This window comes from Piliocolobus tephrosceles, chromosome 12 (assembly GCF_002776525.5).
Source record: "Piliocolobus tephrosceles isolate RC106 chromosome 12, ASM277652v3, whole genome shotgun sequence".
Taxonomy (NCBI): Eukaryota; Metazoa; Chordata; class Mammalia; order Primates; family Cercopithecidae; genus Piliocolobus; species Piliocolobus tephrosceles.
Genome location: NC_045445.1, coordinates 39,738,222 through 39,760,533, shown reverse-complemented (window position 1 = coordinate 39,760,533; position 22,312 = coordinate 39,738,222). Strand labels below are relative to the sequence as shown.

The following is a 22,312-nucleotide window of genomic DNA, read 5'->3' as shown; positions in this document are numbered from 1 at the left end:
TGTGAAGTGTATGTTCAACTACTTTAAATTAGGTTCTTTCTACTTTTTTATTAAATTTTAGTAATTCTTTATATATTCTGGACATAAGTTTTTGTAAGATACAGCTATTGCAAATATTTTCCTTGAGCCTGTAGCATACCTTTTCATTTCATTTATAATGTAGTAGCTTTTTATTTTGAAATAATTCCAAATTTACAGGAAAATTTCAAGAATAGTGCAAAGAACTCTCATATAACTTTTACCCAAATTTTCCAGTTGTTAACATTATACTGATTTTTCTTTTTTCATTGTCTACGTATCTATCAGAGCTATCTATCTGTTATAGCTGTCTCGCTATCATAGTTTCTATCTCCGTATAGTGTTTTCTCAACCAATTGGGAATAAGTTACAGACCTGTTGCCCAGTTGCATCTAATTACATCAGTGTGTTTTTCTTAAAATACAAGAGCACGTTCCTACCAAATCACAGTACAATAATGTAAATCAAAATGCTACCATTGATATGTTGATATTTCCTTAGATTGATAAAAATATAAATATCTCAACCCAAATGCCAATATCATGCTTAATGAGAAAATACTGAAGCCGCTTAATATAAACAAAAATGAAATGATGTTCCTTATCATCATGAGTATTTAACATTGTTATGAATGTACTAGATAACACAATTAGAGATGGAAAAAATAATTGGCATAAAATAGAGTTGTTAAATTTTAAAAGTTGATAAAATTTGGTAAATTACCATTAATTGAAGATACTTTTTTTTAAAACCTGGAAACTAAAAAAAAAAAAAAAATCAAATGATAAACTATTTAAAATTGTTAAGGGAAATCAGAAATTTGAATGAGTATCAAATTAATATACAGAAAACAATATTATTTAAGTGTGTGTTAAAAACCTTTAAGGAATATAATGACAATAAACAGCTTATTTGAAATAATAAAAATAAAATAAGCAAGAATAAACCAAATACAAAATATATAAGATCTATATGGATAAAACATTATAAAGCTTTGAAAGATACACAAGAATACTTGATGATCTGAAAAGATATGGATAATATGCCTCAATATTATAAAGATGCAATCATTCCTAAATCATTCTGCATGTATAATATAATTGTAAGTAGTGCAATATTTTTTGGATCTAAATGAACTGCTTCTAAAATCCACATGGAAAATAAGTGTGCAAAGATAGCTGGGAAAATTCTGGAAAAGATGAATAATTTCATTGTGACATTTCCTACAATGTTTCAAATATAAAATGTATGTGAAATAATTAAAATTTTGGTTCTCACACATGAATAGATGTACCTATGAATAGAATAAAAGGTCCGGAAACAGATCCATACAATATAAATTATCTATTTTCTTTTCTAAATTCCTGTGTTTTATATCAGACGTAAAGCAAGTTTTCTCAATCTATGACAGGAAGAAAAATTCTGTAATTTTCACATTTCATTTTTTAATTAAAAATAACTTTATGGCAACAGAAAATCTATAAAGTGAATAGCAAACATGAAATAGCAAACATGAAAACATTGTTGCACTGCATGTCACAAAGTCTAATTTTCTTACTAGTTGTTTCTAGAAGACAGAGGTTAACAAATATTTTTGACAGACTTTTGGGTGCAGGGGAAGAAAAACCTGAGTCCAAGGATTTCCAAGGTGGGGTGTGACATGACCCCACATTTCGGAGTGGGAACGAAAAGGGCTAAATATAGAAGAGCTTCTATAAAGAAGAACATAAACATAAAAGGAAAATGAAAATTGAATATAAACTGGGTTCACAGAAAAATACAGAATAGGCTATTTTATATGTATAATGTAACAGTTCTTATTCATGATAATAAAGTGGCAAATTATTAACCAGAGATACAATTATACTTCACCATATTACCAAAATTTGAAGGTCTTGATAACATGTTCTTAGTTGGTAAAAATGTGGAGCAACAAGCATTAAATTTGCAGAACTTGTATGAAGCACAATTTAACACTCTCAATCAAATTTTTTGAATGGACATAACTTCTATGTCCAATAATGACAAAACAGAAGACTCAGACCAATAATCCAATTGAGAAAAAATATAAAAGCTAAAAATATTTAAATAGATTTCCCATACTTAAATAGATGTATCTAACAGCATATATATTGATATAATTAGAGACATTGGAGAGCTATTAAGATAATGAAGAATTATGGATCCAAGACAAGATATGGGAGAGTAGAAAACTCAGAAGATCCAGAGCAGTAAGCCCAGCTGGAAATGTCCATCTATTTCAGAAGAGGGAGGTTGAGGAATATTTCAATAAGCTTGTGGGATGTGGAGATAAAATCCTCAGTTCAAGGCCTACCAAGGGTAGTGTAATAAATGCCTACAGTTTGGGTTGGAAACACAAAAAACTAAACACTAGGAGTAAGAGGAAAACAAGAAGTAGATGTGCTCCCACAAGGGATGAGGTCAAACTTGAAATAATCTCAATATCTGAAAATGGTCAGATGTGATGCAAGAATTTCAGTGTCCCTAGCCACTTGCCAGAAGCAAATGTAACTCTTCTCTGAAGGAAGATATCATCATATGTCAGAAATTATTTCCATAATTTTTCCATATACAATTAGAAGTATTTGTATTAGGGTTCTCTTAGAGGGACAGAATTAATGGGACATATATGTTTACTAAGTATTAACTTACATGATCACAAGGTCCCACAATAGGCTGTCTGTAAGCTGAGGAGCAAGAAGAGCCAGTCCGAGTCCCAAAACTGAAGAACTTAAGAGTCTGATGTTTGAGGACAGGGGAGAAAGATATAGGCTGGGAGGCTAGGCCCATCTCTCCTTTTCACGTTTCTCTGCCTGCTTTATATTTGCTGGTGGTTGATTAGATGGTGCCCACCCGATTAAGGGTGGGTCTGCCTTCACTAGTCCACTGACACAAATGTTAATCTCCTTTGACAACACCCTTACAGACACACCCAGGATCAATATTGCATCCTTCAATCCAATCAAGCTGACACTCAGTATTAACCATCACAGTGTTCAATCAAACATAACTAAGGAAATTAAAAGACTAGAAAACATGAGTGAAATCAAAGAAACAATGGATAATACAAATTGATATGTAGTAGTGGAATATAAGAGTTAACAGAGCTTATTAGCTATACTGAATATGCTCAAAGACATAAAATAAAATAGAAATTTTTGTCACAAGCTGAAAACTCCAACAAATGATCAAGTGGAAAATGTAGAACTATAAATCTAAAATAAACATCAATAACTCAATAATTGGTTTAACAGAGGGTTACACAGTAAAAAGAGAATTTAGCAAACTGGAAGATAAATCCTAAGAGAATATTCACAAGTACGTAGAGGCAAATGGATGGAAAATATATAATAAGGGACACAGAGACTATAGCTAAAGATGGCAACACATATGTAATTGGAATCCCAGAAGGAAAGGAGATAAAGAATGAGGCAAAAATCACTATTTTAATAAATAATAGGTGAGAGTTTTCCAAACCTGGAAGCCACGAAGCTACAGATTCAAAAATTACTATGCACATCAAGCATGTAATTATAAAGAAAGCCACAAATAAATGCACAAAAATATATGCAACATCATCCTTCAGGGAAATGCAAATTAAAACAGTCTGCGATGTCACCAAATAATGATCAGCATAGCTAAAACACAAAAGAGTGACAATACCAAAAGCTGGCAAAGACATGGAGAAAGCAGATAAGTCATATATTGCTGGTAGGAATATAAAATGGTACAGTCACTCTGAAAAATAGACCCACAGTTTATTTTAAAACTAAAAATGGACTTAGCATACAAACTCAATGATTATAATATTGGGCATCTATCTCAAGGAAGTGAAAGCCTATGTCCACATGAAAACCCATACGTGAATGTTCGTTGTCATTTCTTTGTGAGATCCCAAAACTAGAAACAGTCTGGATGTTTTTCAATAGGATAATGGGTGAACTGTAGGACATTCATATGATGGAATATTAGTCAGAAATCAAACAAATAAACTATTGAGACACACAATTTGTATGAACTTCAAGGATATTATGCTTGTCAAAAAAAGCCAATGTCAAAGGTTACATGATATATAGTTCCATTAATTTAACATTTTTGAAATATCAAAATTATGGAAATTGAGAACAGAATAATGATTGCCAAGAGTGGGGAGCAGGAGGGAAGCTGTTCTGGTTATGAAGGGTCATTATAAGGTGACCTTGTTCTGTATCTTGAGTGTGGCGGTGGGTATACCACCCAACATGTATGATAAAATTGTATAAAACTCAATACACACAAACGCGCATGCACACACACACACAGATGAGTAAAAGTAAAACAGGGGTCATCCAAATAAGGAAAGTGAAACACAGAGAAGCATAGGACATTTCCTCACAGGTTCATTTAATAATTTTCACTATAGGAATGAAATGTTTATAGGAATAAAACGTTCTATGGCTTTATTTATTTTAACTAAATAAAGAATCTCTGACAAGTAAATGTTTATGTGGTAGATTTTAAGGTATATTTATAACCTTCAAGTTTGAAAAGAAATCAAACAGTACTACTAGCTTGAGGTAAGTCAAAATGTTGAATTAAGTAAAATTGTAATTGGATGATTCTAAAGGTTGAGATTTTTGCTTATAACTTAAGGTTATATACTGCCATTTAGTGAAACCAATAAACCAATTCAGTCAAATGTATTATTGCAAATTTCCAGTGAACAGAATATAAATCGAAAGGGTTTCAGTATAAAAGTAACCAATATCAAGGAAAAATTTACTTGATGTGTCTTTTTGCAGGATATTTTGAGAAAGATGCTGTATTAGTCCTCTTGAGCTGCTATAACGAAATACCAGAGACTAGGTGGCTAATAAGCAGCATCAATTTATTGCTCACAGTTCTGGAGGCTGGAAGTCCAAATCAGTTCTCAAAGATTGGCAAGTCCAAAGTACTAGCATATTCAGTGTCAGGTAAGGACCCACTTTCTTATAGATGGTGCCTTTCTTGCTGTTTCCTCACATGGAAAGGGCAAGCTAGCTTTCTGGGGTCTCTTTTATAAGGGCATTTAAAGGGCAATTATGAAGGCTTTGCTTTCCTGTCCTAATCACCACATAAAAGCTTTATCTTCTGATACCATTACCTTTGGGGTTAGGATTTCAACATGCAAATTTTTCAGGGACATAAACATTCAGACCATAGCAGATGCCCAGGTGATAATTACTTGCATATATGACCAGAGATTCTGTTTTATTTTAAAGTTTACCTTATATCTATGCTCATTTTTATAGTAATTAAATTACATTTACTTTCACATTTTTAAAAATGCTATACTAATTAATAGCATTTAAAAATTGATTATAAATAGAATAAACAACCCACAGGATATATTATAGTTAGTTTCTGAAAAACAAAAACAAAAAAGAAGACTTAAAGTATTCTGGATCATATCCAGAATGCCAAAATAATTTATATAATAAATTAAAACTAGAAGACAACATTCACGAAAGTGAATATCCAAATGTCCAATAAGTGTAGGAAAGGATAGGTAATCTAATTAGTCATTAGGCAAATGCCAATTAAAATCACAGTGAGATAATGGTACACAGCATTTAGACTGCAATTCTGTAATTTTCAATACTGGCATTACCAAACGCTATAGTATACAAAACAATACCAATCCTATACACTGCTGGTGAGTTAGAAAATTGGTACTACTCTTGACAGTACTTGCTGAAGCTGAACACACGTCCTATGACTAGAATATTGACTTCTAGGTGTATACCTAATAGAAACATTTATACACATGCACTAAAAATACTGAAAAGAATATTCATAGCAATATCCTTGGTAATAGACTAAAACTTGAAATAACCACAATATCCCATCAATAGTAAGATAGATAAATTATAGTTATTCTTATATTTGAATATTATATAGCAATGAAAGAGATGAACTTCCAACAACATGGAGAATTCTCACAATTGTTATATTAATTAAGGAAGTAATATGTGTGATAAAATTGTACAGAACTAAACACACACACACACACAAATGAGTACAAGTAAAACTGAGGAGAGGGGGCACCCAACATGGCCGAATAGAAACAGCTCCAGCCTCCAGCTCCCAGCGTGAGTGACACAGAAGACAGGTGATTTCCGCATTTTCAACTGAGGTACCAGGTTCATCTCACTGGGGTGTGTCAGACAGTTGGTGCTGGTCAGTGGGCACAGCCCAACCAGCGAGAGCTGAAGCAGGGCAAGGCATCACCTCACCTGGGAGGTGCAAGGGGGAAGGGAATTCCTTTCCCTAGCCAAGGGAAACTGAGACACACAACAACTGGAAAATCAGGTAACTCCCACCCTAATACTGCACTTTACCAAGGGTCTAAGCAAACGGCACACTGGGAGATTATATCCCACTCCTGGCCCAGAGGATGCCATGCCCGTGGAGCTTCCCTCATTGCTAGCACAGCAGTCTGGGAGCTAACTGCCAGGTGACAGCGAGGTTGGGGGAGGGGCACCCACCATTGCTGAGGCTTAAGTAGGTAAACAAAGCGCCCACGAATCTCGAACTCGGTGGAGCCCACTGCAACTCAAAGAGGCCTGCCTGCCTCTGCAAACTTCACCTCTGGGGATGGGGCATAACTAAACAAAAATCAGCAGAAACCTCTGCAGATGTAAATGTCCCTGTCTGACAGCTTTAAAGAGAGCAGTGGTTCTCCCAGCATGGAGGTTGAGATCTAAGAATGGACAGACTGCCTGCTCAAGTGCGTCCCTGACCCCTGAGTAGCCTAACTAGGAGACATCCCCCACTAGGTGCAGACCGACATCTCACACCTCACATGGTTGGGTACACCTCTGATACGAAGCTTCCAGAGCAAGAATCAGACAGCAACACTCGCTGTTCAGCAATATTCTATCTTCTGCAGCCTCCGCTGCTGATACCCAGGCAAACAGGGTCTGGAGTGGACCTCAAGCAAACTCCAACAGACCTGCAGCTGAGGGTCCTGACTGTTAGAAGGAAAAATAACAAACAGAAAGGACACCTACACCAAAACCCCATCAGTATGTCACCATCATCAAAGACTAAAGGCAGATAAAAAAAAAAAAGATGGGGAAAAAGCAGTACAGAAAAGCTGGAAATTCAAAAAATCAGAGCACATCTCCCCCTTCAAAGGAATGCAGCTCATCACCAGCAATGGAACAAAGCTGCACAGAGAATGACTTTGATGAGTTGAGAGAAGAAGGCTTCAGTTGATCAAACTTCTCAGATCTAAAGGAGGAACTACATACCCAGCACAAAGAAACTAAAAACTTTTAAAAAAGAATGGCAGAATGGATAACTAGAATAACCAATGCAGAGAAGTCCATAAACGAACTGATAGAGATGAAAACCATGACACAAGAACTGTGTGACAAATGCACAAGCTTCAGTAACCAACTCGATCAATTGGAAGAAAGAATATCAGTGATTGAAGATCAAATGAATGAAATGAAGTGAGAAGAGAAGTTCAGAGAAAAAAGAGTAAAAAGAAATGAACAAAGCCTCCAAGAAATATGGGATTATGTGAAAAGACCAAATCTATGTCTGACTGGTGTGCCTGAAAGTGATGGGGAGAATGGAACCAAGTTGGAAAACACTCTGCAGGATATTATCCAGGAGAACTTCCCCAACCTAGCAAGGCAGGCCAACATTCAAATTCAGGAAATACAGAGAATGCCACAAAGATACTCCTAGAGAAGAGCAATCCCAAGATACATAATCGTCAGATTCACCAAAGTTGAAATATTCAACATTCTTAAAGAAAAGAATTTCTAACCCAAAATTTCATATCCAGCCAAACTAAGCTTCATAAGTGAAGGAGAAATAAAATCCTTTACAGACAAGCAAATGCTTAGAGATTTTGTCACCACCAGGCCTGCCCTAAAAGAGATCCTGAAGGGAGCACTAAACATGGAAAGGAACAACCAGTACCAGCCATTGCAAAAACATGCCAAAATGTAAAGGCCATTGATGCTAGGAAGAAACTGCATCAACTAACAAGCAAAATAACCAACTAAAATAATGACAGGATCAAGTTCACACATAACAATATTAACTTTGAATGTAAATGGACTAAATGGACAATTAAAAGACACAGACTGGTAAATTGGATAAAGAGTCAAGACTCACTAGTTTGCTGTATTCAGAAGACCCATCTCACATGCAGAGACACACATAGGCTCAAATAAAGGGATGGAGGAAGATCTATCAAGCAAATGGAAAACAAAAAAGGGCAGGGGTTGCAAGCCTAATCTCTGATAAAACAGACTTTAAACCAACAAAGATCAAAAGAGACAAAGAAGGCCATTACACAGTGGTAAAGGGATCAATTCATCAGGAAGAGCTAACTATCCTAAATATATAGGCACCCAATACAGAAGCACCCAGATTCATAAAGCAAGTCCTTAGAGACTTACAAAGAGACTTAGACTCCAATACAATAATAATGGGAGATTTTAACACCCCACTGTCAACATTAGACAGATCAACGAGACAGAAAGTTAACAAGGATATCCAGGAATTGAACTCAACTCTGCACCAAGCGAACCTAATAGACATCTACAAAACTCTCCACCCCAAATCAACAGAATATACATTCTTCTCAGTACCACATCACACTTATTCCAAAATTAACCACATAGTTGGAAGTAAAGCACTCCTCAGCAAATGTAAAAGAACAGAAATTATAACAAACTGTCTCTCAGACCACAGTGCCTTCAAACTATAACTCAGGACTAAGAAACTCACTCAAAAATGCTCAACTACATGGAAACTGAACAACCTGCTCCTGAATGACTACTGGGTACATAAAGAAATGAAGTCAGAAATAAAGACGTTCTTTGAAACCAATGAGAACAAAGATACAACATACCAGAATCTCTGGGACACATTTAAAGCAGTATGTAGAGGGAAATTTATAGCAATAAATGCCCACAAGAGAAAGCAGGGAAGATCTAAAACGGACACCCTAACATCACAATTAAAAGAACTAGAGAAGCAAGAGCAAACACATTCAAAAGCTAGCAGAAGGCAAGAAATAACTAAGATCAGAGCAGAACTGAAGGAGATAGAGACACAAAAAACCCTCCAAAAAATCAATGAATCCAGGAGCTGGTTTTTTGAAAAGATCAACAAAATTGATAGACCACTAGCAAGACTAATAAAGAAGAAAAGAGAGAAGAATCAAATAGATGCAATAAAAAATGACAAAGGGGATATCATCACCAACCCCACAGAAATACAAACTACCATCAGAGAATACTATAAACACCTCTATGCAAATAAACTAGAATACCTAGAAGAAATGGATAAATTCCTGGACACATACACTCTCCCAAGACTAAACCAGGAAGAAGTTGAATCCCTGAATAGAACAATAGCAGGATCTGAAATTGAGGCAATAATTAATAGCCTACCAACGAAAAAAAGTCCAGGACCAGACGGATTCACAGCCCAATTCTACCAGAGGTACAAGGAGGAGCTGGTACCATTCCTCCTGAAACTATTCCAATAAATAGAAAAAGAGGGAATTCTCCCTAACTCATTTTATGAGGCCAACATCATCCTGATACCAAAGCCTGGCAGAGGCACAACAAAAAAAAGAGAATTTTAGACCAATATCCCTGATGAACATCGATGCAAAAATCCTCAATAAAATACTGGCAAACTGAATCCAGCAGCATATTAAAAAGCTTATCCATCATGATCACGTGGGCTTCATCCCTGGGATGCAAGACTGGTTCAACATATGCAAATCAATAAACGTAATCCAGCATATAAACAGAACCAAAGACAAAAACCACATGATTAGCTCAATAGATGCAGAAAAGGCCTTTGACAAAATTCAACAGCCCTTCATGCTAAAAACGCTCAATAAATTTGGTATTGATGGAACGTATCTCAAAATAATAAGAACTATTTATGACAAACCCACAGCTAATATCATACTGAGAAAACTGGAAAAATTCCCTTTGAAAACTGGCACAAGACAGGGATGCCCTCTCTCACCACTCCTATTCAACATAGTGTTGGAAGTTCTGGCTAGGACAACCGGACAAGAGAAAGAAATAAAGGGTATTCAATTAGGAAAAGAAGAAGTCAAATTGTCCCTGTTTGCAGATGACATGATTACATATTTAGAAAATCCCATTGTCTCAGCCCCAAATCTCCTTAAGCTGATAAGCAACTTCAGCAAAGTCTCAGGATACAAAATCAATGTGCAAAAATCACAAGCATTCTTATACACCAGTAACAGACAAACAGAGAGCGAAATCATGAATGAACTCCCATTCACAATTGCTTCAAAGAGAGTAAAATACCTAGGCATCCAACTGACAAGGGATGTGAAGGACCTCTTCAAGGAGAACTACAAAACACTGCTCAACAAAATAAAAGAGGACACAAACAAATGGAAGAACATTCCATGCTCATGGATAGGAAGAATCAGTATCGTGAAAATGGCCATCCTGCCCAAGGTAATTTATAGATTCAATGCCATCCCCATTAAGCTACAAATGACTTTCTTCATAGAATTGGAAAAAACTGCTTTAAAGTTCATATGGAACCAAAAAAGAGCCCGCATTGCCGAGACAATCCTAAGCCAAAAGAACAAAGCTGGAGGCATCACACTACCTGACTTCAAACTATACTACAAGGCTACAGTAACCAAAACAGCATGGTACTGGTACCAAAACAGAGATATAGACCAATGGAACAGAACAGAGCCCTCAGAAATACTACTACACATCTACAGCCATCTGATCTTTGACAAACCTGACAAAAACAAGAAATGGGGAAAAGGATTCCCTATTTAATAAATGGTGCTGGGAAAATTGGCTAGCCATAAGTAGAAAGCTGAAACTTCATCCTTTCCTTACTCCTTATAAGAAATTTAATTCAAGATGGATTCGAGACTTAAATGTTACACCTAAAACCATAAAAACCCTAGAAGAAAACCTAGGGAATACCATTCAGGACATAGGCATGGGCAAAGAGTTCATGTCTAAAACACCAAAAGCAACAGCAACAAAAGCCAAAATTGACAAACAGGATCTAATTAAACTAAAGAGCTTCTGCACAGCAAAAGAAACTACCATCAGAGTGAACAGGCAACCTACAGAATGGGAGAAAATTTTTGCAATCTACTCATCTGACAAAGGGCCAATATCCAGAACCTACAAAGAACTCAAACAAATTTACAAGAAAAAACAAACAACCCCATCAAAAAGTGGGCAAAGGATATGAACATGTCTTTGAATATGTCTTCAAAAGAAGACATCTATACAGCCAACAGACACATGAAAAAATGCTCATCATCACTGGCCATCAGAGAAATGCAAACCAAAAACCACAATAAGATAGCATCTCACACCAGTTAGAATGGCAATCATTAAAATGTCAGGAAACAACAGGTGCTGGAAAGGATGTGGAGAAATAGGAACACTTTTACACTGTTGGTGGGACTGTAAACTAGTTCAACCATTGTGGAAAACAGTGTGGTGATTCCTCAAGGATCTAGAACTAGAAATACTGTTTGACCCAGCCATCCCATTACTGGGTATATACCCAAAGGATTATAAGTCATGCCGCTATAAAGACGCATGCACATGTATGTTTATTGCAGCACTATTCACAATAGCAAAGACTTGGAATCAACCCAAATGTCCATCAGTGACAGACTGGATTAAGAAAATGTGGGACACATACACCATGGAATACTATGCAGTCATAAAAAAGGATGGGTTTGTGTCCTTTGTAGGGACATGGATGAAGCTGGAAACCATCATTCTCACCAAACTATCGCAAGAACAGAAAACCAAACACTGCATGTTCTCACTCATAGGTGGGAATTGAACAATAAGATCACTTGGACACAGGAAGGGGAACATCACACACCGGGGCCTATTGTGGGGAGGGGGCAAGGGGAGGGATAGCATTAGGAGATATACCTAATGTAAATGATGAGTTAATGGGTGCAGCACACCAACATGGCACATATATACATATGTAACAAACCTGCACGTTGTGCACATGTACCCTAGGACTTAAAGTATATAAAAAAAAAGAAAAAAAAAACTGAGGAAAGCTGAATAAGACAGGTGGATTGTATCAATGTCAATATATTGGTTGTGATTTTGCACAATAGTTTTTCAAGATCTTACCATTGAAGGGAACTGGATAAAGATATGTGGGATGTCTCTATATTCTTTTTTACAATTTCACATGAATCTATGATTATTTGAAAAGAAAATGATTAGGAATAAAAACAAGCCATATTATATGAAGTCATTGCCTTTAATGGTAATTATCATACAAGCAAAAGACTATTTTCAAGGGAATAATTATACATGTGTGTTTGTATTCATTACCCATAGTTGATGATACCACTGATAACTAGATTCCATGTTTTTGCTAAGACATTACTCAGATATTTTTGAAATTAATAGAGGTGATCAAGGATTTCCATTCTTGACCTATCTGGCAATCATTGTTCTTTTAGACTGTAGTATATTCCTCAAAATAAAATAGATGATTGGAGATCATTTAGCTGATTCCTAGTTTAATGACTGTTGGATACATGCAACGCACAGTCTAGTCCCCTCAAAAGAATTCTTATCAGTCCACAGTCCTCACATTGGGAGTTCATTTTTTTCAAAACTTTTAAAAATGTAAAATCATGTGTATTGAGATCAAATACGGCAAGGGCATTATTTTGTCCTAAAATATGTATATATCTGCTAAAAGACATAATTGGAAATTATCAAAACAAAGAAGAAAACAATACACAATATTTATTTCAGATCTCTGAATCTGTTTTTACTATATTGGAAAAAATAAACAAGAATTGTATTTCAAAATATCTTAAGACTTATCTTGGTATCTCATCCATAACCATACACATAAAAGGTGAGTTTCTGTTATTGAATGAATAAATCATTGAATATATTTCTTTTCTTTTCTTTTCTTTTTTTTTTTTTTTTTTTGAGACAGTGTCTTGCCCTGCAGACCAGGCTGGAGTACAGTAGTGCCATCACTGTTCACTGCAGCCTTGACCCTCTAGGCTCAAGTAATCCTCTGACTTCAGCTTTCCAACTAGCTCGGACTACAGGAGCACACCACCACAACTGACTAATTTTTGTATTTTAGTAGAAACGGAGTTTCTCCACGTTACCCAGGCTGGCTGAAACTCCTGAGCTCAAGCTATCTGCCTACCTCACCCTCCCGAAGTGCTAGGATAACACTCATGAGGCTTTGTGTCCAGCCAATTGAACATATTTCAATTAACTTTATAAGACTAGGCAGTCTGATGAGCAAAAATACTTAAAAAAAATTTCTGGAGGACTTAGGAGCCTGTCTAGATTAAATAAGTCTCATGAACAGCAAAAGCAGAAGGTAATGCTAGGCAATTCGGGACCTGGATTGCGTAGGTACATTGAATACCACATTGGAAAGGTTGACTTTTATGTGATAGACATTGGGGAGGCCCGATTAGTGAAGTAAAAATATAATAATTTTCTTTTAAGTAAAATAACTCGTGTAGGAACTTCCTCATATGTGAATCTAATAGGAAAATGAATAAATCAGCAAAATTTTACACATTCTGCTTCTCCATTTGTGCCACTGGTCTTTAATAACATTATATAAATAAGGGACACATTCAGGGAGAATTTTAGTTCCTGAAAACAGTGACAGTTTGGTAGAGAAGCTTCCATCTGTCTTACATTGTGTATAACCCAACCCCAGCCAAAGCCAGTGATGGATATTGACTGTAGGGATCATGGATTCTCATCTTTGGAAAAAATAAAACTCAAGGTTTTTGAAACAATAATTATTTTTCAAATAAGCTAAAGCATTCTCAGCATTCATGCCTCTGTGTGTGTGTGTGTGTGTGTGTGTGTGTGTGTGTGTGTGTGTGTATACACATATATGTATTCATACTTTTGGAAAATTAGGGAGCATAGAATAATACTAGGAGCCAGATTTTGAACGAGCAAAGGATCAAGGGAGAAACTAAAGAAATCCCTGGTACTTTAAGTATTACCAAAAGATGATTAATTCCATGATCACTGCTCATAATAGTGTTTTATACGAGGATTCTGAGAAACAATAAGCCAGAGGACTTTTGTATATTAATTGACAATCACTGATAACACATGATTTTATAGAGAGAGACTTGAGAATGCAGAGCATATGTGACATCTTCAAATACACACGGTGACTTTTAACATTTCTAAAATCAGGATAGACAGAATCAAGTCTTACTCTACCCCACCCAACTGATCACTGACACTTGCTCTGAAAATTACATGGTAAATGTGGTGATTTTTTTTGCCACAAAATATAATATTCCATTAGATATTGTTACTGAACAGAAGGATAGTTGATAGAAAAGTCCATAATGCATAATAATTACCAAGGATTCAATGTAAAACTCTTCAGAAGTCAGGATAAGGTAACTGATGTTCTTCAGGTATTAAGCATGGTCTATTAACATGATTTAAGATTGTGGATGACTTTCGAGGATGAGGAATTACTATGGTCTGAATGTTTGTGTCCCCCCCGCAAATTAATATGTTAAAGTCCTAGCCCCCAAACTAAGTGCATTAGGAGGAGGAAACTTTGGGAGGTGATTAGGGCTCCATTCTCATAAATGGGATTAGTGCCCTTATAAAAGAAGCCTGAGAAAGCTCTGAGAGCTCCCTTATCCTTCTATCCTGTGAAGTTACAGTGAAAAATGGGCATCCATGAAACAGGAAGTAGGCCCTCACCAGAAACCAAATCTGCTAGCACCATAATCTTGGACTTCCTAGCCTCCAGAATGGTGAGAAATAAATGTTTGTTGTTTATAAGCCCCCCAGTTTATGATATTTTTGTTATAGCAGCTTTGATAGACTGAAAACAGAAAGTATTCTTTTCTCTTTATGTTTGATCTTCTTGGCATAACAAATTAAATCTTATAAGAAATTAAATCTGCCAAATTAAGCTGTATACAGTAGAAATTGTGGAAAACAAACTAATAGAAGGTTTATTATTGGAGAATAAAAAACACCAACCTCAGTTACCACAAAAGGAATGATTAGTTTAGTTCAATTAAAACTACAAGCAATTTAAGAATGATGATCTGCAAAAGGACCATGTACCAGATAAATCACCTTGATTGCACTCTTTCCCCTGTCCTCACCTAGTACATTACCAAATCCTATTCATTCTTCCTATATACTGAATAAAGTATTTTTAAGACATATTTTTAATCCATCTTATTTTTCTCATTCCACTAGGAAACAAGCCATAGTCATCTCTTTCTTGGACTGTGGTAACAGCCTCATAATTATTTTCCCCGCTTTCTCTTTTGCTCACCTCCAAGCAGTTCTTTCCAATTCCGTCAGAATTGTCTTTAAAATGTGTAAATCTCAAGATATAAGCCTCTCATCTAAAACCCTTCTGTTGTTTCCCATCATATTTAATGAGGAATGAAGAATTTTGGTTCAATGGTCAGACCACTTGAGTTTGAAATCTATCTGTGCTATTTTACTAGTGACCGGGGGCAAGTCACTTAACCTCTGTGTTCCTCGCTTTTCTTCTTCTTATTATTATTCTTATTATTATTCTCTTGAAAATGAGGATAATAATACCCACCTTCCAGGGTTTTTGTGAGGATTGAATGTGATGATACAAGTAAAGCACTTAGAGGCCAGGTTTGGTGGCTCACGCCTGTAATCTCAGCACTTTGAGAGGCTGAAGTGGGATAATCCCTTGAGCCCAGGAGTCCAGGATCATCCTGGGCAACATAGTGAGACTCCATCTGTACTAAAAAAAAAAAAAAAAAACTAAAAGAAAATCCTAAAAAGCAAGTAAAGTGCTTAGAACAATTTCTGACACTCTTATAATTTTATTACTCTAAACATGAAAACACCTACCAGAGATATAAGATCTTATATGACTTGACAGTTGTCCACCTCTCAGAACTCACCTGTGCCCGTGTTCCCCTCACTACACTGCAGTCACACTGGCCTTTTGGCTCTTTTTGCCCAAATTCACGTAGCACATTCCCATCTCAGAAAATTTGCTCTTACTCTTCTTTCTGCCTAAATACTCTCTCCCCACACTTCACCTGGCTAGCTCCCAGTCATCTTACTGGCTTCGTCTTGAAAGTTACTTCCCACAAATAGGTTTCTTCTGACCATCTAATCTAAAGCGAGTCTTTGCAGCTACTTCATTTCCTCCTTGAATATATTTACATTTTTATTTGCAAGCTTGTTTGTTTAATGTCTGTCTCCTTTACTAGACTGTAGTATCAACTGAGGTAAAAAAAAAAAATGTTTTTAATCGTATTCTTAGAACTTTGAAAATTATCTGATACAAGGTGCTTTCTCAATAAATGTTGGCTGAAATAGAAAGACATACTTAAAAGAAATAAATAGACTACCGTTTATACAAGCCAGAGAGGGGGTATACTCCAGAAAAATAATCTAAAATGTACAAGTTAATTCTTTTGTTATCAGAATTGGTCAGATCCTAATTAAATATCAGAGCCATAACAAACAACGGTGGCATCTGAGGCAGGCAGCAACAAATTCAACCATAACTCTACAGAAAAATGTACTATGCCAAAAAAAAAGTAGAGGATGAAAAAAAGGAATGAAAGAAGCCCTAGAACATTAGCCTTTCTGCCCTTGACACAGTGTGTCTGTCTTTTTCATCATTACTGGCTGCCATGAAGTCTGGCTTAGGGCCAGAGACAAACTCACCACTGTGCTAGTGCAAGTAGAGAATCCTGATTGAGGGAAAGGTCATGTTTCTTGAGGCAACAAACTTAGTATGTATATTTATTTTGTTTTTAAATAGGTGATTTTTAAAGCAATTTTAAGTTTACAGTAGGAAAAAAAAAGCAGAAAGTACATAGTTCCTATACCTCCTTACTCTTTTGTCAGTTTTCCCTATTATTTACATTTTGTACTGGTATGGTCCATTTGTTACAATTGGTGGGCCAATATTGATTGGACATAGTTCCAGTGTGTGTATCAATGTTTATATTTTAAACTGTGGTAAAATATAGATAAAATTCATAATTTTAACCAGTTTTAAGTGTACAGTTCAGTGACATGAAGTACATTCACATAATTGTGCAGCCACTACTACCACCCATTTCCAGAATTTTTTCATCTTACAAAACTGAAACTCTGAACTCATTAAAAAATAACTCCATTTTCCTCACAAACACAGTTCTACTTCTGTCTCTATGAATTTGACTACTTTAGGTTCCTCAAATATGTAGATTCATACAATGCTTGTCTTTTGCGATTGTCTTATTTCACTCAGCATAATGTCTTCAAGGCTCATCCATGTTGTAACATGTATCAGAATTTCCTTTGTTTATATAGCTGAATAATACTCCATTGTATGTAAATACCACACTTTGTTTATACATTCATTAACTAATGGACATGTGGTTTGCTTCTACCTCTTGGCTATTGGGAATAATGCTGCTATGAACATTCGTGTACAAATATCTGCTTGAGTCCTTGCTTTCAATTGTTTCGGGTATATACCCAGAAGTGGAATTGCTGGATCATATGCTATTTCTATTTTTAATTTTTTGAGGAATAGTCATACCATTTTCCATAGTGGCTGCATCATTTTACATTTCTAAGAGCAGTGCACAAGGGTTTAAATTTCTCCACATCCTTGCAATCCTTATTATTTTCTGTTTTTAAAAACATATATATTATATATATGTGCAAATATATAATATATATGTGTGTGTATATATATATGCCATCCTAGTGGGTGTAAAGTGGTATCTCACTATGGTTTTGATTTGCATTTGCTTAGTGATTAGTGATGCTGAAAATCTTTTCATGTGTTTATTGGCTATTTGTACATACACTTTGGAGAATGTATCTATTCAGGTCCTTTGCCCATTTTAAAATCTGGTTGTTAGCATTTCTGTTTTTGAGATAGAGGAGTTCTTAATATTTATTCCGGATATGAACCTCTTGTCAGATATATGACTTGTGAATACTTTCCCGAAGTGTGTCAGTTGACTTTTTGCTCTTTTGATAGTGTCATTCATGCAAAATATTTTAATTTGATATAATTCAATTTCTCTATTTTTTTTTTTCTTCTGCTGCCTGTGCTTTTGGCGTCATGTCCAAGAAATCACTGTCAAATCTAATGTCATGAAGCTTTTCATCTATGTTTTCTTCAAGAATTTTATAGTTTCAGCTCCTATGTTTAGGTCTTTGATTCATTCTGAGTTAATTTTTTATGTGACATAAGGTAAGAGTCCAATTTCATTCTTTTGTGTAATTATACATATTTTTTAAAAACATTTCTAGCCCAATGTACTTTAATGCCCTTAAGCAACATGTTTTGTTTTTGTGTTTGTTTTTGTTTTGACACAATGTATCATTCTGTTGCCCAGGCTGGAGTGCATTGGTGCAACCAAGGCTCACTGTAACCTTGACATCCCAAGTTCAAGTGATCCTCCCACCTCAGCCTTCGAGTAGCTGGGACCATAGGTGCCCGACACCACACCCCAAGCCTGGCTAATTTTTTGTATTTTTAAAGGAGACAGGGTTTCACCATGTTGCCCAGGCTGGTCTAGAAATCCTAGGCTCAGGCGATCAGTCTGCCTTGGCCTCCCAAACTGCTAGGATGACAGACTTAAGCAACTTTTTGATAACTCAGCCTAAGTTACAGCTCTGCAACTGAGATTTATTTCCAAACAATCTAACTTTGAAAATGAAGAGAGCCATGAGCAAACACGTAGTTTGCTAGATACGTAGTTTGATAGATGGTAATTTGAAGGAAAAGTTCTAACGATTGGAGTTTTCAAAAGCAGAAGAGAGAGTGTTGGCATTAATTTGGAATTCGATTTTACAAGTCTTTTTTTGCACTTAGTTTTCCTTTTTTATTTTCTTGAAATTATCTTTCCTTTTAGAAATCAGTTTGCCAGGAAACCACCTCCCCTCCCACCACGTCAGGCAGGCCACAGCCATCTTTTTTTAAACCTCCCTGATTTTCCCTCACACCCCCAAACAGGAGCTCCCCAGGGTGGCCTTCAGAAGCCTGGAGTCTCTTTCTGTCTGGCAGGACAGCCTGGTGGCAGTGAAGGCCCCTCTGCCACGACAGAGGTTTCTGACTGTGGAACACACTGTGGTTTTTGTTTCCTTCCAGTCTTCTAATTTAAAAAGACATTCCTGGGTGACAGGCACAGTGCAGAAGCGTGAACTATCGAAAGAACCTGGTGAGTTCTCATAAGGCCCAGCAAACTTGGTTACATTCCTCAGCACTAGTGACTTGCCTGTGGAAGTCTGGAAGTTGTTTGTGTGTCACGGTGACGGCTCCCATGGTTGTCTCCTTCGGCAAATCCTTTAAGGAATTCTCTAACCATTGACACTGTTCTTAGATCGCCTTGCAGTGATATTTAGCCATATGAATTCCACTGTGGAAAACAGACAGACTCATCGGTGCCAAAAAGTCATACAGGAAATATGGCCAATTTTATGCGACTCTCTAAATAAGCACTCGGCTCATAATCAGATTGCAAAGCACTGTTGCAGGTGCCTGCGCTTTGCAGTTCGCTGTGTAGGCAAAGGATCTGCCGTGCTGCTGTAACCACTAGAATGATTCACCATTTGTGTGAATGTGTGCCATGTACATCAGCATTCTTGTTTCCTATACCTTGGCATTATCCTTGTAGATGAGTATGGCATGGAAGATGGCTGTGGGCAGGGACCACTAGACATGTACAGGCACTGTGCATTCCCACCTTTCAGCTCCTAGAACAGCAGAATGGTCTCCAGAATCACTCTGACACTGTAGACGACCTGTTCAGGCTATCCACCAGGTTTATTCAGCGTAGCCCTGTCACCTTGCTGAGAAGCCAAGTAGTCATCCCTATCTTACAGTGGGCCATTGCTTCTACTAACGTGGACCACTGGGATGCCAATTGTAAGGTCATGAGGCTCCTATAAGAGCTCATGACTTCCGTAAATCAAGATTTTGATTTACGGGAAGAACTGACCGACAGGAGATTAACCAGCTTGGACAGCAGCTTGTCAGACAACTGCCCCACACATGCTGCTTTTGTCTCCCCACCCCATACTCACACGGGGCAGAAGTGCTCTGGGAGATCATGCAGGTGGACAGACTGACTTTTTGGTGATGGTTATAGAATTCCTTAAAAGGCTTTTTAAAAAGCCTTCAATTGAACTTACAACAATAAGGTTTCCACTATACAGAGAAAAAAAAAACCATATATATGTATATATTTTGTTTGCTTGTTTGCTTTTTGAAGATGGAGTTTTGCTCTGGTTGCCCAGGCTGCAGTGCAATGGCACGATTTTGGCTCACCGCAACCTCCACCTCCTGGGTTCAAGTGATTCTTCTGCCTCAACCTCCCGAGTAGCTGGGATTACAGGCATGCGCCACCATGCCTGGCTAATTTTGTAATTTTAGTAGAGACGGGGTGTCTCCATGTTGGTCAGGCTGGTCTCGAACTTCCGGCCTCAGGTGATCCACCCGCCTCAGCCTCCCAAAGTGCTGGGATTACAGGCATAAGTCACAGAGCCTGGCCGAAAACGTACATATATTTTAAATGTGGCTGGGCTGCACCTTGTGGAGCGCGGGTGTGGCTGCGCAGGCGCCAGCCGCCAACTGTCACAGAATGCGTTGCCTGAGCCTGGATGCCAGCGTACCTGTGACTCTGCACTCGGGGCTTGCGAGGAGACTGGCAAGCGCAGACGCCACGTACTATATCCCCTGAGACACGGTCACCATTTCTGGTTGCCATTCTACTGACACTAAGGTGCTGTGGTCGGTAGAAGCGTGAGAGCATCGTGGGTGGTGCAGTCGCAGCCATGTCATTGTTACCGCTGCGGGTGGCGGTGGTGTGCTCAAGTAACCAGAACCGGAGCATGGAGGCACACAGTATCCTCAGCAAACGAGGATTCAGTGTCCAGTCCTTTGGAACAGTACCTCATGTGAAGTTTCCAGGACCATGCAGCACCTAACAAGCCAAATATTTATGATTTCGAAACCACATATGATGAAATGTACATTGATCTTATCACGAAAGACAAAGAATTCTATACACAGAATGGCATTCTGTATATGTTAGACAGAAATAAGAGAATCAAGCTCCGGCCAGAAAGGTTCCAGGATTGCAAAGATGTGTTTGATCTGATCATCACTTGTGAAGAGAAAATTGATGACCAGTGGTGGAAGATCTGAATTCCAGAGAACAGGAGACCTGCCAGCCAGTGCATGTGGTGAACATGGACACCCAGGACAACCAGGAAGATGCCATTACAGGGACATTTCTCATCTGCGAGCTCTGCCAGTGTATGCAGCGCTCAGAGGATACGGAGAATGAGATTGATCTGCTGCTGCAGAAGTTGGAGGAGAAGAACGGCCAGGCCTTCCTGCACATGGTCTGCTTCTACTAATGGTCCTGGCCTGGAGCCCATGCTGTCACCACTGCTTGCTGCTGCTGCTACCACCACCATGGCCAACTTTGCCACTACTGCTGCTGCGGCTGCCTCCCTCGCCACTGCAGCCCTCCTGAAGCCATCGTGTTGAACTTTTGTTAATACTTTTTACTTTCTGATATTTGTTTATACTTTTGGATATTTGGTTGATGATTCTTTACCCAAAGGAATCGTACTTGTAAAATGAGAGGAGATACATAAATTCCAAGTTTCTTTTATCCCACACTTACTTATGAGTAGCATATTGATGATAAATTGTTGTTGTTGCTTTCCTTTAACCAAGGAGTTTGAGAAGAGCTGCCAGACCTTCATGCACAGGCCTCCTCATCCAAGTTTTGAGTTGTTTGCTGTCTTTTTTTTTTTTTTTTTTTTTTGGAGACACAGTCTCACTTTGTCACCCAGGCTGGAGTGCAGTGTCAATAACTCAGCTCACTGCAGCCTTGACCTCTGGGCCTCAAGGGATCTTCGCACCTCAACCCCCAAAATAGCTGGGACTACAGGTGCATGCCACCATGCTAAGCTAATTTGTTGCATTTTTTGGGTAGTGACAGGTTCTGAACTCCTGGCCTCAAGTGATCCTTCCACCTCAGCCTCCCAAAGTGCTGGGATTACAGGTGTGAGCCACCATGCCTGGTCTGCTTTCTTATAGTTGTGTTTTAAGAGGTCTTTATATATTTTGGATTACAGTCCTTTATCAGATTTGTGTTCTGTCAATATTTTCAACCAGGCTGTCACTTGTATTTTCATTTCCTTGA

General features: G+C 37.5%; 2 pseudogenes; both read left to right on the top strand.

The window, feature by feature from the left end:
* The first annotated feature begins 19,467 nt into the window (after positions 1-19,467).
* On the top strand, positions 19,468-20,293 carry LOC111536688 (annotated as a pseudogene).
* Positions 20,294-20,927: 634 nt separating this feature from the next.
* Positions 20,928-21,515, top strand: LOC111536703 (annotated as a pseudogene).
* Positions 21,516-22,312: the final 797 nt, after the last annotated feature.